Below are 12925 nucleotides of genomic sequence, written 5' to 3' on the forward strand. Positions count from 1 at the left end.
TCCTTTGTCAAGAATTGTTCCAAACACTAGGCTGGATACAAGTTAATCAAGCCTGACACTCTCTGTCCCACTTGGAGCTCACACTCTGAGTAAGAGGGATGATGATTTAATCCCCATTTTACAGTTGAGGAAACTGAGGCACAGAAAATTTACGTGAATTGCCCAAGGTCACACAGCAACCAATTAGCAAAGCTGGGATTAGAACCCAGGTCCGGGCCTGAGGGAGTACAATATAAAAGAGTAAGTAGTCGTGTTCCCTGCCTACGAGAAATTTACAGGTGATTCCAGATTGCAGAGGAGTGAGGTTGAACAAATAGTGATGGTTCTCACAGATATTGCAGTTGAACATAAGTGGAACATAAGTTTCCAGATTTGTGAGGGTTGTTTTTTTTCAAATCCTCAACCACTGCTACGCCCAGACAGTGCTTCCCAAAGCAGCTGGCTGCCGTGTTTACCACCTGAAACGGGTCCCAGCCTACCCATGGCTTAGTGGAAAGTACCCGGGCTTGGGAGTCCGAGGTCGTGGGTTCTAATCCCACTCCTCCACTTTTCAGCTGTGTGACTTTGGGCAAGTCACTTGACTTCATGGGTTCGAATCCCGGCTCGGCCACTTGTCAGCTGTGTGACTTTGGGCAAGTCACTTCACTTCTCGGTACCTCAGTTACCTCATCTGTAAAATGGGGAGTAAGACTGTGAGCCCCACGTGGGACAACCTGATTCCCCTGTGTCTACCCCAGCGCTTAGAACAGTGCTCGGCACATAGTAAGCGCTTAACAAATACCAACATTCTCTGAGCCTCAGTTACCTCATCTGTAAAAATGGGGATAAAAAAAACTGTGCATCCCACGAGGGACAATCTGATTACCCTGTATCTACCCCAGCGCTTAGAACAGTGCTCTGCACATAGTAAGCACTTAACAAATACCATAATCATTATTATTATTATTGTTAGCCTAGGCCAACTGTAGAGGCTTTGAACCAGAATTTGACATGCCTACTCTACAAGTTAGGATTTGAGCAAAATTCCAAGGTCCGGGGCAGACCAAGTCAGGCTGAGCTTGGCCGACTCTGTGCAGCTTCTGGGCAGACTCAGAGTGGCCTAAAGCAGGGTGCAGTGTGGCCTAGTGGAAAGAGCCCAGGTCTAGGAGTCAGAAGACCTGGGTTCGAATCCTGCCTCTGCCGCTCGTCTGCTGCGTGACCTTGGGCAACTCAGTTACCTCATTTCTAAAATGAGGATTAAGACTGTGAGCCCTATATGGGACAGAGACTGTGTCCAACCTGATTATCTTGCATCTACCCCAGCATTTAGTACATGGCACATCATCAATGCTGAACAAATACCATTTTAAAAAAACCGCTACAAGGAAGAAGAGGAGGAGGAACATGGAAACTTTACAAAATGGGACAAACTGCCCCTGAAAAATTGAGAGGTGGGTGAATTCCCCTTTATACGACGAGGGTCTAGGCTGATCATCACCTGCCAGAAGCCCATCCCGACTCCGCCACTTGTTAGCTGTGTGACTTTGGGCAAGTCACTTAACTTCTCTGTGCCCGTTACCTCATCTGTAAAATGGGGATTAAGGCTATGAGCCCCACGTGGGACAACCTGATTACCTGCATCTGCCCCAGTGCTTTGAACTGTGCTTGGCAAATAGTATGCTTAACATACCACTATTATTCATTCAATAGTATTTATCGAGCGCTTACTATGTGCAGAGCAATGTACTAAGCGCTTGGAATGTACAAATCGGCAACAGATAAAGACAGTCCCTGCCCTTTTGACAGGCTTACGGTCTAATCGGGGGAGACAGACAAGAACAATAGCAATAAATAGAATCAAGGGGATGAACATCTCATTAAAATAATAGCAAATAAATAGAATCAAGGTGATGTACATCTCATTAACAAAATAAATAGGATAATGAAAATATATACAGTTCAGCAGACGAGTACAGTGCTGAGGGGATGGGAAGGGAGGGGGGGAGGAGCAGAGGGAAAGGGGGGAGAAGAGGGTTTAGCTGCGGAGAGGTGAAGGGGGCGGTAGAAGGAGCAGAGGGAAAAGGGGAGCTCAGTCTGGGAAGGCCTCTTGGAGGAGGTGAGCTTTAAGTAGGGTTTTGAAGAGGGGAAGAGAATCAGTTTGGCGGAGGTGAGGAGGGAGGGCGTTCCGGGACCGTGGGAGGACTTGGCCCGCGGTTCGACGGCGGGATAGGCGAGAACGGGGGACGGTGAGGAGGTGGGCGGTAGAGGAGCGGAGTGTGCGGGGTGGGCAGTGGAAAGAGATAAGGGAGGAGAGGTAGGAGGGGCCAGGTGATGGAGGGCATTGAAGCCTATTACTTTTATTATAAGGTTGAAATAATTTTTTCCACTCCGTGTCGGCTCCCTCTCTCAGCTCTCTGCCTTCGGAAGATACACGGTATCCACTGCTTCTTGTTTTCCATAAGCAGAAGCCCAAACATTTAGCACATGAATTAGTGTCCCCACCCTAAGCCATATGTCCTTGACGACCGAATAACGTTTGGTGTGATCCCTCGTCTCCTCTGGTGAAAATGGGAAGCGGCAAAGGTCAGAGTGAAATACAGCGGAGGCAGATTTGAGCGTCACCAGCTATTCCGGAATACAAATTGTTTGACGGCACAGGGTACAGGCGATTTAGCAGGGTCGCGAAGGCAGAAAAAGAGCTTTCTCACCACTGGCTGCAGTCTAGATTTCACGTAATTACTTAAAGTTTCTTAATTGATTCCTAAGTACCTCATTCATTAGGCGATGTTCATCCTACTCCAGAATAGGGCCTTTGGCCAGGGTTCAGATTTAAAATATCGACCCAATTCAGGGACACTCGGGTTTGCTTGCTGAGTCAGAACAACTTATTTGAAGTGCCGTTGGTGGATTTTATTTAGAACACGAATAAGGATAAGTAGCTGGTAGTACTCCCGGAAGAACCATAAGCATTGGCCCTGAATTATGTGAAACGCCTCCAACGAATTTTTCGTTCCCCTGCGGCTGGATCTGGCCTTAGCTTCTGGCAGATTTTATTTCTTGTATATACTTATTTATACTGAGCTTCTTTGGCAGGATCCAGTGGAGTTTATTAACCAAGCCCTTATTACTCAAATATTCTTACTCTTTATGGTGCTGGGGGCACATACCTGTTTCAAACTTATTCCCTGATGAGGGAAGCATTTTAAATGGACGAGCAATGGTTTCTAGTTGCTTCAAGGAGAGTTTAATGGAGAACTGAACTAATTCCAAAGATTTTAATTTATAAAAGCGGATCAGTGGTAAAACACGGCGGTAGTTTTGGTAGTTAATGATTGCCCTTTTGGTGTAATGTGCTGTTTCTAAGAGCTGGGGAAGTATAAAACAAGCAAGTGACATATTCTCTGCCCACAAGGAACTCCCATTCTAATGGGGAACACATACACCAAAGTATTTACAAACAGAATAATCAAAATCAAAAATAAAATATGCAATTGAATACATGTATATACATAAGCAGCGTGGCTCAGTGGAAAGAGCCTGGGCTTCGGAGTCAGAGGTCATGGGTTCGACTCCCGGCTCTGCCACTCGGCAGCTGTGTGACTGTGGGCAAGTCACTTCACTTCTCTGTGCCTCAGTTACCTCATCTGTAAAATGGGGATTAACTGAGAGCCTCACGTGGGATGACCTGAACACCCTGTATCTTCCCCAGTGCTTAGAACAGTGCTTTGTACATAGTAAGCGCTCAACAAATACCAACATTATTATTATTATTATTATTATTATTATGTCATTAGAGAAGCATTGTGGCTTAGCGGAAAAAGCACGGGCTTGGGAGTCAGAGGACCTGGGTTCTAATCCCAGCTCTGGCACAGACCTGCTGTGTGACCTTGGGTAGATCACTTGACTTCTCTGTGCCTCAGTTCCCTCAATACCTGTTCTCCCTCTTAGACTGTGAATCCCCCGTTGGAGCTGATTATCTTGTATGTACCCCAGTGCTTAGTACAGTGCTTGGCACATAGAAAGTGATTAACAAATACCACAATTATGAGTATATGTAGATACTTAAGTGCTAAGAGTGTTTTGTGGAACAGTTAACTCTTTCAGCACTACTTTTTGTCAATCAATAATTCAATCGTATTTACTGAGTGTTAACTGTGAGCAGAGCATTCTTCTAAGCACTTGGGAGACTACAATTCGCCAGTCGGTAGACATGTTTCCTGGCCTGTAAGCCCGTCAAACGGCAGGGACTGTCTCTATCTGTTGCCGACTTGTTCACTCCAAGCGCTTAGTACAGTGCTCTGCACATAGTAAGCGCTCAATAAATACTATTGAATGTTTCCTGGCCCACAAACAGTTTGACCAAATGATAAATGTGTGGCCTAGAAGAAAAAGCATGGGGCTAGGAGTCAGAGGACCTGGATTCTAAACCTGGCTATGCCATTTGCCTGCTCTGTGACCTTGGGCAAGTCACTTAAATTCTCTGTGCTTCAGTTTCCTCAACTGTGAACTGGGGGTTCAATACCTGTTCTCCAGCCTACTTAGACTGTGAGCCCCAAGTGAGACAGGGAGTTTCCCACTTAATTAACTTGTCAATGCTCCAATGCGTAGAACAGTGTTAGACACATAATAAATGTATCAAATACCATAAAAAAAGAACTGGCAGTCTAGGAAATCTAGATGTGAGAGAGACATTAAAATAAACAATGGATATGTATTTGGGAAGCAGCATGGTATAGTGGCTAGAGCACTGACCTGGGAGTCAAAAGGTCATGGGTTCTAATCCCGGCTTTGCCACTTCTCTGCTGTGTGACCTTGGGCATGTCACTTCACTTCTCTGGGCCTCAGTTCCCTCATCTGTAAAATGGGGATTGAGACTGTGAGCCCCATGTGGGAAAGGGACCGTGTTCAACCCAATCTGCTTGTATCCACCCCAGCACTCAGTACAGTGCCTGGCACATAGTAGGTATTTAACAAATACCATAATTATATGAGAAGCAGTGTGGTTTAGTAGAAAGAGCCTGGGTTTTGGAGTCAGAGGACATAGGTTCTAATCCTGGCTCTGCCACTTGTCTGCTGTGTGACTTTGGGCCAGCCCACTTAACTTCTCTGTGCCTCAGTTGCCTCATCTGGAAAATGGGGATTAAGATTGTGAGCCCCATGAAGGTCAACCTGATTACCTTGTATCTATCCCAGTGCTTAGAACAGTGCTTGGCACAGAGTAAGTGTTTAACAAATGCCATAATAAGAACAATTATTATTATAATAGTTGTGGGGCTGAGGATGGGGTCAATATACAGTCCAGATCCAAATGTAAGGGTGAGGTAGAAAGGAGAGAGAGTATTGGAAATTAGGGTTTATTCATTTTCTAAGGGGTAGAAGACAGATTTTAGTGTATGTGTGTGGGGAGGGGGGAGAGGCGTGACATCGGTGATTGGAATTGGGAGAGGACAGGCTTCAAATATTTAACAGGCCAAAAAGCCATATTTTGGATCTTTTCATCCATAATTGGAACACTGAGCTTCTATCAGAAACCTGGGATGAGCAAAAATGGAAGTCCAGGTCAAAAAGCTATGGGCATAGTCTCCCCATCTCCCCAGTAAGACTGATTGGCACTCATGTTTCCCCTCAGTGAGGAAAGGTTTTTTCGTGAAAAAACTCCAGAGTTCACCAACATGGAGAGAGCAGAAGGACCCAGGTTCTAATCCCGGCTCTGCCACTTGTCTGCTGTGTGACCTTGGGAGAGTCACTTCTCATCTCTCTGCTGTGATCCTCACGTGGGACAACCTGATAACCTTATATCTCCCCCAGTACTTAGAACAGTGCCTGGCACTTAGTGTGTGCTTAATGAATGTTATTATTACTATTATTTAATTGGTTTCTAATGACAAGATCCTGCTCACTCCAATGGGTATACAGAGAACACATTTTTTCAACACTCTAAAGAGAGGTTGCTGTGTTTCTTTGCAATAATCTATGAGTCTATTACCTGACAACTTCCAAGATTGGGTCTAGAGGCAGACATTTTCTTTTCAAGTGATGTCATTTGTGAATCTTGTGCTCAGGTGGTCCTGTGGTGGAGATTGCAAATGGATGTTCAGGTTAATAATCCCAAGAGTTTATCTCAATCAATCATTTTGGCTCCTCTAGTGATAGGCACTATAGTGTAGTTGATTTATTTATTTACCTATTTATTTATATTAATGGCTGTCTCCCCCATTTGTAGACAGAACTGTGTCTGTGTCTTGTTATGTTGTACTCTCCCAAGTGCTTAGTACAGTGCTTTCCACACAGTAAGTGCTCAATAAATACAATTGAATGAATGAATGAATGAAATACATAGATAAGTGGATTTTATGTTCATGATCAAATTGTTTTTGGTTTTAGAAATTATTTGACCCCTGATTTTGCTTGGAGAACTGTGCTTGCGACTGAATTGGATTCAGAAGAGGGAATTTCTGCTTGGCGTATGTTGGCACTGCATTTCAGTTGTGCTCTCATCTTCAGGAAGTGGCAAAATGAGTGAACATTCATATTTTTCTAAAGCACCATTCTGTACACATCTCCCCGTTCTTCAAGTGTCTCCAATGGGCTTCTCCCTGTCGAACAGAAACTCCTCACTATCAACTTCAAATCACTCAATTAGCTCTCCTCTACTTATCCTCAGTGATCTCTCACTACAGTCCAGACAACACACTTTGCTCCTCTAACACCAACCTCCTCTCTAAGGGTAGCAGATTTGGACATTCTCCATTCCTCCATCCAGAACATCCTCTTTTAGCCCACAAATGTCCTTTAGCAGCCATTTGTGTGATTGAGTTTCTCTCTATATGGCTCGATTTGCAAAGAAATGAAATTCTTCATCTTGAGGAAAGTAGAGACTTGGGGATGTTCATTTTTTTTAAACTGAAAATTTCAGACACTGAAATAAGTCTCTTGGAATGATATCTTCTTCCCTAGTATAGAGGACTATAGACTCTTCCATTGAGTCCAAGGTCATGTTTACTATATATACTTAATACAAATATTGGTACTACTTATTCTCTTCAAAAATCTCTTTTTAAATAATGAAAGTGGGAGAAATGGATGGTGGCAGAAATTCTATTTCAGACTTCCTATTAAAAAGTATTTATATTTTCAGTGTCTTTTCCTAATCAGTGGGTAGTGCTAATATGTATATCTCTATATAGCTATATATAACACATACAGATAGATGCATCTATAAAAACATAGCTATATGTGAGTTTACATAAAAATATATATTCTTTTAAAAAATATTGGCACAGTGTGCCATCTTGGAATACTATTTTATCAATTGAATTGGTTTCCTTCAATTGGGCAGCAGTTTTTCTTTGCTCTGAAGGTAAAGAGTGATGGATTCAAAGTAGGTATAAGTCATAGCTTGAAGAATTGCTGTTTTTTCTCTCTGATTCTGCTCTTATAACTGAGGAAACTGATTTTGTAAGTGGTGTATAGAAATACTTTTCTGGGCAAATTTTGATTGAATCAATCAATCAGAAGTATTTATTGGGTGCTTGCCACATTGTATAAGGAAAAGTTGGTTAATGGGATTTCATTCCCTTATCCAGTTTCACGTTTTCCTAGCCCCCTATTCCCTATGGTGCTGCCAGCCAGTGGAAAGGAAGTGAACATGGCAACAAAGCATGGTCTAGAGGAATGAACATGGAATTGGAAGTCAACAGATCTGGATTCTAAGCCCAGTTCTGCCATTAGCCAACTGAGTGACTGATCTTTTTGGGCTTCAGTTTCCTCACCTGGAAATTGGAAATAAGATATCTGTTCATTGAAGGTACAACTTCTCCAAGAGGCCTTCCCTTACTAAGCCCTCATTTCCTTTTCTGTCATTCCCTTCTTCATTGTCCTGACCTGCTCCCTTTATTTACCACCCCTTCGGCCCCACGGCACTTATGTATATATCCGTAATTTGTTTATTTATATTGTCTCCCCCTCTAGACTGTAAGCTCGTTCAGAGCAGGGAACACATCTATTATATTCTTATATTGTACTCTCTCTAACAGTACAGTACAATACATACAGTAAGTGAATATGATTGACTGATTGATTGCTTGGACCTTGAACTTCAGATTCCTCAGCTTCGTTTTTTTAGATTGCTGGCCTCATGAAAATAGCATATTTTTGTAAAAGGAATTCCCGAGTTACCTGATTTTATTATTAAAGATAGTCTTGGCTTCTCTCACAGATTGACCACTGCAGAGTTTCATCAGTCTTTGTGACTACTGAGCTCATGGTAGGCAGGGAACATGTCTACCAACTCTGTAGTATTGTGTCCCCCGAGTTGTTTAATATCTTGCTCTGCCCATAGTAAGTGCTCAATGATACCGTCGATGATGATGATTATGAACACGAGGACCATGACCCTGTGTCAGTGACACTGATTTGGCACAGTGAACTCTCCCAAGTGATTAATACAGGGATCTGAAGAGAGTAAGCACTCAATAAATACTATTGATTGACTGATTCGTTTGATGTGAGGATCGAATGTTTCTTCTTCCTCTGTTTCTTTTCCTTCTTCTTCCTACTGGCTTCATATCATTGCTGACCGTAGTAATGCATATCCGAGTGACATGATTATGGTAGCATAATCAACTTTAAACAGAGTACACATTTTTAAAAACAATGGTATAAAACTATTCGAGGAATAGTTTTGTTCTCCCACTGCCCATTTGCCCCCAGGCTGAAATCTTTCCAACAATGTTGGCTCTTCCAAATAATTCATATTGAAACACCATTTTGGTGTATTGGTATTAATGGGAATGCCATTATATCATCTTGGCATTTCATCTACCCCTCTAGACTGTAAGCTCCTTCTGGCCTGGGAATGTGTCTGTTTATTGTTTATTCTGTACTCTCCCAAGCGATTAGTACAGTGCTCTGCACACATTAAGCGCTCAATAAATACACTTGAATGAATGAACAGAACCATATTTTGGGCCGTCCAATCTATTTTCACCTTTGGGTATTTATCTTGCATCCAACCCAGGGCTCAGCACCATGCTTGGCATATAGTAGCACTTAATCAATCCCATCCCTATTAACTCCAACAGAGTTAGTAGATGGGATTCCTTCCCTCGAAGAACTAATAATGCAGTAGGAGGGACAGACACTAAAATGAATTTCAGGTAAGAAGAAAGGATTGAAGACATACTAACAAAGATACTCAGATACTCGGGGTTTCCCTTTCAAATGCAAACACCGAAGAGTCTTGAATCTGAGCCCAATCAGTGCATGTGAACAGTAAGATTTGTGCATTGTGTAGTTGGAGACTCTGGGTTGTGGTATTTGTTAAGCGCTTACTATCCCGACTCTGCCCCTTGTCAGCGGTGTGACTGTGGGCAAGTCACTTCACTTCTCTGTGCCTCAGTTCCCTCATCTGCAAAATGAGGATGAAGACTGTGAGCCTCACATGGGACAACCTCATTCCCCTGTATCTACCCCAGCGCTTAGAACAGTGCTCTGCACGTAGTAAGCGCTTAACAAATACCAACATTATTATTATGGGCCAGGCATTGTTCTAAGTGCTGGAGTAGATACAAGATAATCAGGTTGGACACAGTCTCTGTCTTTCATAGGGCTCATAGTCTTAATCTTCATTTTTCAGATGAGGAAACTGAGGCACAGAGAAGCAGAGTGACTTGCCCAAGGTCACACAGCAGACAAGTGGCAGAGCCAGGATTAGAACCCAAGTTCTTCTCACTCTCAGGCCTGTGTTCTATCCATTAGGCCATTAGAGAAGCAGCGTGGCGCAGTGGAGAGAGCACGGGCTTTGGAGTCAGGGCTCGTGAGTTCGAATCCCAGCTCTGCCACTTGTCAGCTGTGTGACTGTGGGCAAGTCACTTAACTTCTCTGTGCCTCAGTTCCCTCATCTGTAAAATGGGGATTAAGACTGTGAGCCCCACGTGGGACAACCTGATTCCCCTGTGTCTACCCCAGCGCTTAGAACAGTGCTCTGCACATAGTAAGCGCTTAACAAATACTAACATTATTATTATTATTATGCTCCTTCTAAAGCTTGAGGGTGATTAATTGGCTAACTTGAATCAAGAGTCAAACTATTTCTCATATGCTTTGCTCTTCGAATATGAATGCAAATGTTGTATAGCAAACATGCTTGAAATGTCAACATAATATGCAATTAACTTTGCATTGTCATGCTCCAGCATGTGATCTATGTATAGCAAGCTTATTTCAATTACTCAGATACCTTATAATAAAAAAGTTTAATGTAAGACGGCTGCAATATGTGATCATATGGTTATTTCTGTTTCTACACACCTTCCCATTGTTTTAGCAGTGAAAGAGGTTGGCTCCCAATTAAGCTTTCAAGGTGATGTGATATATTTCCACAGTAATTTTCCTCTGCACTCTGACGGCAACAGCCCTTTTGGGATAACTTTACCTACCATTAAAGTCAAGTCAAGTAAATAAATTCGCTGTAGATTTCTATGTTAGTCAGCTAGAAGGGAGCCTATTCGAAAAATCGGAAATGACATTTTTATATCCTTTTGTCTAGAATCATAGTTCATAGAGACATTGACTAATGCTACCGATGATACTAATAGTTTGGGTGGGTCAGTCTTTTGGGGAATGAACTTTATTTTTCAGGCATTATAATTTATCTCATTTGAAATTTAGCATATTAGGTCTCTATTGGGAGTGTATTTTAGTATTATATCTTTTCATAATATTATTCTTAAAAGTAATTATACCTAGGCGTTTTTTTAGGTTGTTTTCCAGAGAAAGGAAAAATTTGATAATTCTCATCACTTGATGGCAGATTATTGCATTCATTACTTTGGGGGATTGACAGGATAACCACTAGGCTCCCTGGCCTAAATGCTGATTACTTTTCTTTCATTATAGGTTTAAAGCATCATATAGGAGATTTGAGAAGCTGGATTTTTAGATAATGGAGGAGGTAATTCCGGAGTACACTGGTATACAATATGGTAATGTTTGGCAAGTTTAAGTCTCTTGATTGTCCTGTTGGGGGAATTGGATTTCTGCCCGATTGGCGACAGCTGTCTCACTTCCACGAACTCAAATTCCCCGTTGAATTTACCAAGTGAGTATACATTTAGGAATTGAACCCCAGAATTTCTCTGCTTTCAAATAAGCCCATGTCTAAGCCAAGCATTTAGTACAGTGCAGTGCTTAGTACAGTGCTTTGCACACAGTAAATTTAGTACAGTTCTTTGCACACAGTAAGTGCTCAATAAATGCAATTGAATGAATGTCTACATTATCCTAAAACAACCTTCCCCTTAACCCACTGCAAAAGCTCTGTGCCTCACTCTCGCCTGTCTCGACGCTGACCCCTGGCCCACGTCCCACCTCTAACCTGGTAAGAGTAAGACAATTACTCTTCCCCCTTCAAAGCCTTACTGAAGGCACCTATCCTCCAAGAGGTGTTTCCCAGACTAAGCCCCCTTTTCCTCAGCTCCCCCTCCCTTCCACGTCACCTCAATTCGCTTCCTTTGCTCTTCCCTCCTGCCCCTGCCCCACAGCACTTTGGATATATGTACAAGTAAAGTCTATAGTTCTACTTATTTATATTGATGCCTCTTTACTTGTATTGCTCTCTGCCTACCCTTCTCTCTAGACTGTGAGTTCACTGTGGGCAAGGATTTTCACTCTTTAGTGCTGTATTGTAATTTCCCAAGTACTTAATACAGTGTTCTGCACATAGTAAGCACTTAATAAATACAATTGGATTTCCTCCATTTCTGTCCAAGCTCTGTCCTCCCATTTCTGTCCAAACTCCTCAAATAAGTTGTACCCACTTGCTGCTTCCACCTCCTCTTCTCCAACTTCCTTCTTGATCCTCTACAATATGGTTTCCACTTCCTTCACCCCACTGAGACTGTTCTCTTCAGGGTCACCAATGATCTCCTTGGACCCAAACCTAATTAAATCTTCTCTGACTGGCAACTTCTAGGTAGTCTTCTATACTCTGGAATACTTCCTTCTCCAGGAAACACAACCTAACCTTTTTTTTAATGGTATTTGTTAAGTGCTTACGATCTGTCAAGCACTGTTCTAAACACTGGGGTAGATACTCATTAATCAGGTTGGGCCCAGAAGCCAAGAGTGAGCAGTTTTTGTTTTGTGCAGAGGTTGTGGGCAGCGGAATGAAGAATAGACTGGAGCGGGGAGAGACAGGAGGAAGGGAGATCTGAGAGTAGGCTGACACAATAATCCAGTCAGGATATTATGAGAGCTTGTATGAGCATGGTAGCCATTTGGATGGAGAGGAAAGGGCGGATCTTGGCGATATTGTGAAGGTGAGACTGGCAGGTGTTGGTGAGGGATTGGATGTGTGGGGTGAATAAGAGAGCAGAGTCAAGGATGACACCAACGTTGTGGGCGTGACGGGAAGGATGGTCGTGCCGTCCACAGTGACAGGGAAGTCAGGGAGAGGACAGGGTTTGGGAGGGAAGATAAGGAGCTCAGTTTTGGACAAGTTGAGTTTTAGGTGGCGGGCAGACATCCAGGTGGAGACGTTCTGGAGGCAGGAGGAGATACGAGCCTGAAGGGACGGGGAGAGGACGGGAGGAGATGTAGATCTGGGTGTCATCTGCATAGAGATGATAATTGAAGCCGTGGGAGCGAATGAGTTCACCAAAGGAGTGAATATAGATGGAGAACAGAAGAGGGCCAAGAACTGACCCTTGAGGAACCCCTACAGTTAGTGGATGGGAGGGAGAGGAGGAGCCTGTGAAGGAGACCGAGAATGAACGTCCACAAAGATAAGAGGAGAACTAGGAGAGGACGGAATCCGTGAAGCCAAGGTGGGATAAAGTGTGGAGGAGAAGGGGATGGTCAACAACGTCAAAGGCGGCTGAGAGGTCGAGGAGGATTAGGATAGAGTAGGAGCCATTGGATTTGGCAAGAAGGAGGTCATGGGTGA

At 43.2% G+C, this 12925-nt stretch overlaps 1 protein-coding gene across 1 annotated transcript in view; it reads left to right on the forward strand.

Moving 5' to 3' along the window:
* Positions 1-12925, forward strand: part of TTLL7 (tubulin tyrosine ligase like 7) — a 238548-nt gene that overhangs the window by 200899 nt on the left and 24724 nt on the right. Inside the window, exon 21 of the transcript XR_003758890.2 lies at positions 10879-11080. The gene's annotated coding sequence lies outside the window, so the exon portion shown is untranslated. The remainder of the gene's footprint in view (positions 1-10878; positions 11081-12925) is intronic.

This window comes from Ornithorhynchus anatinus, chromosome 4, assembly GCF_004115215.2.
Source record: "Ornithorhynchus anatinus isolate Pmale09 chromosome 4, mOrnAna1.pri.v4, whole genome shotgun sequence".
NCBI classification, from domain to species: domain Eukaryota; kingdom Metazoa; phylum Chordata; class Mammalia; order Monotremata; family Ornithorhynchidae; genus Ornithorhynchus; species Ornithorhynchus anatinus.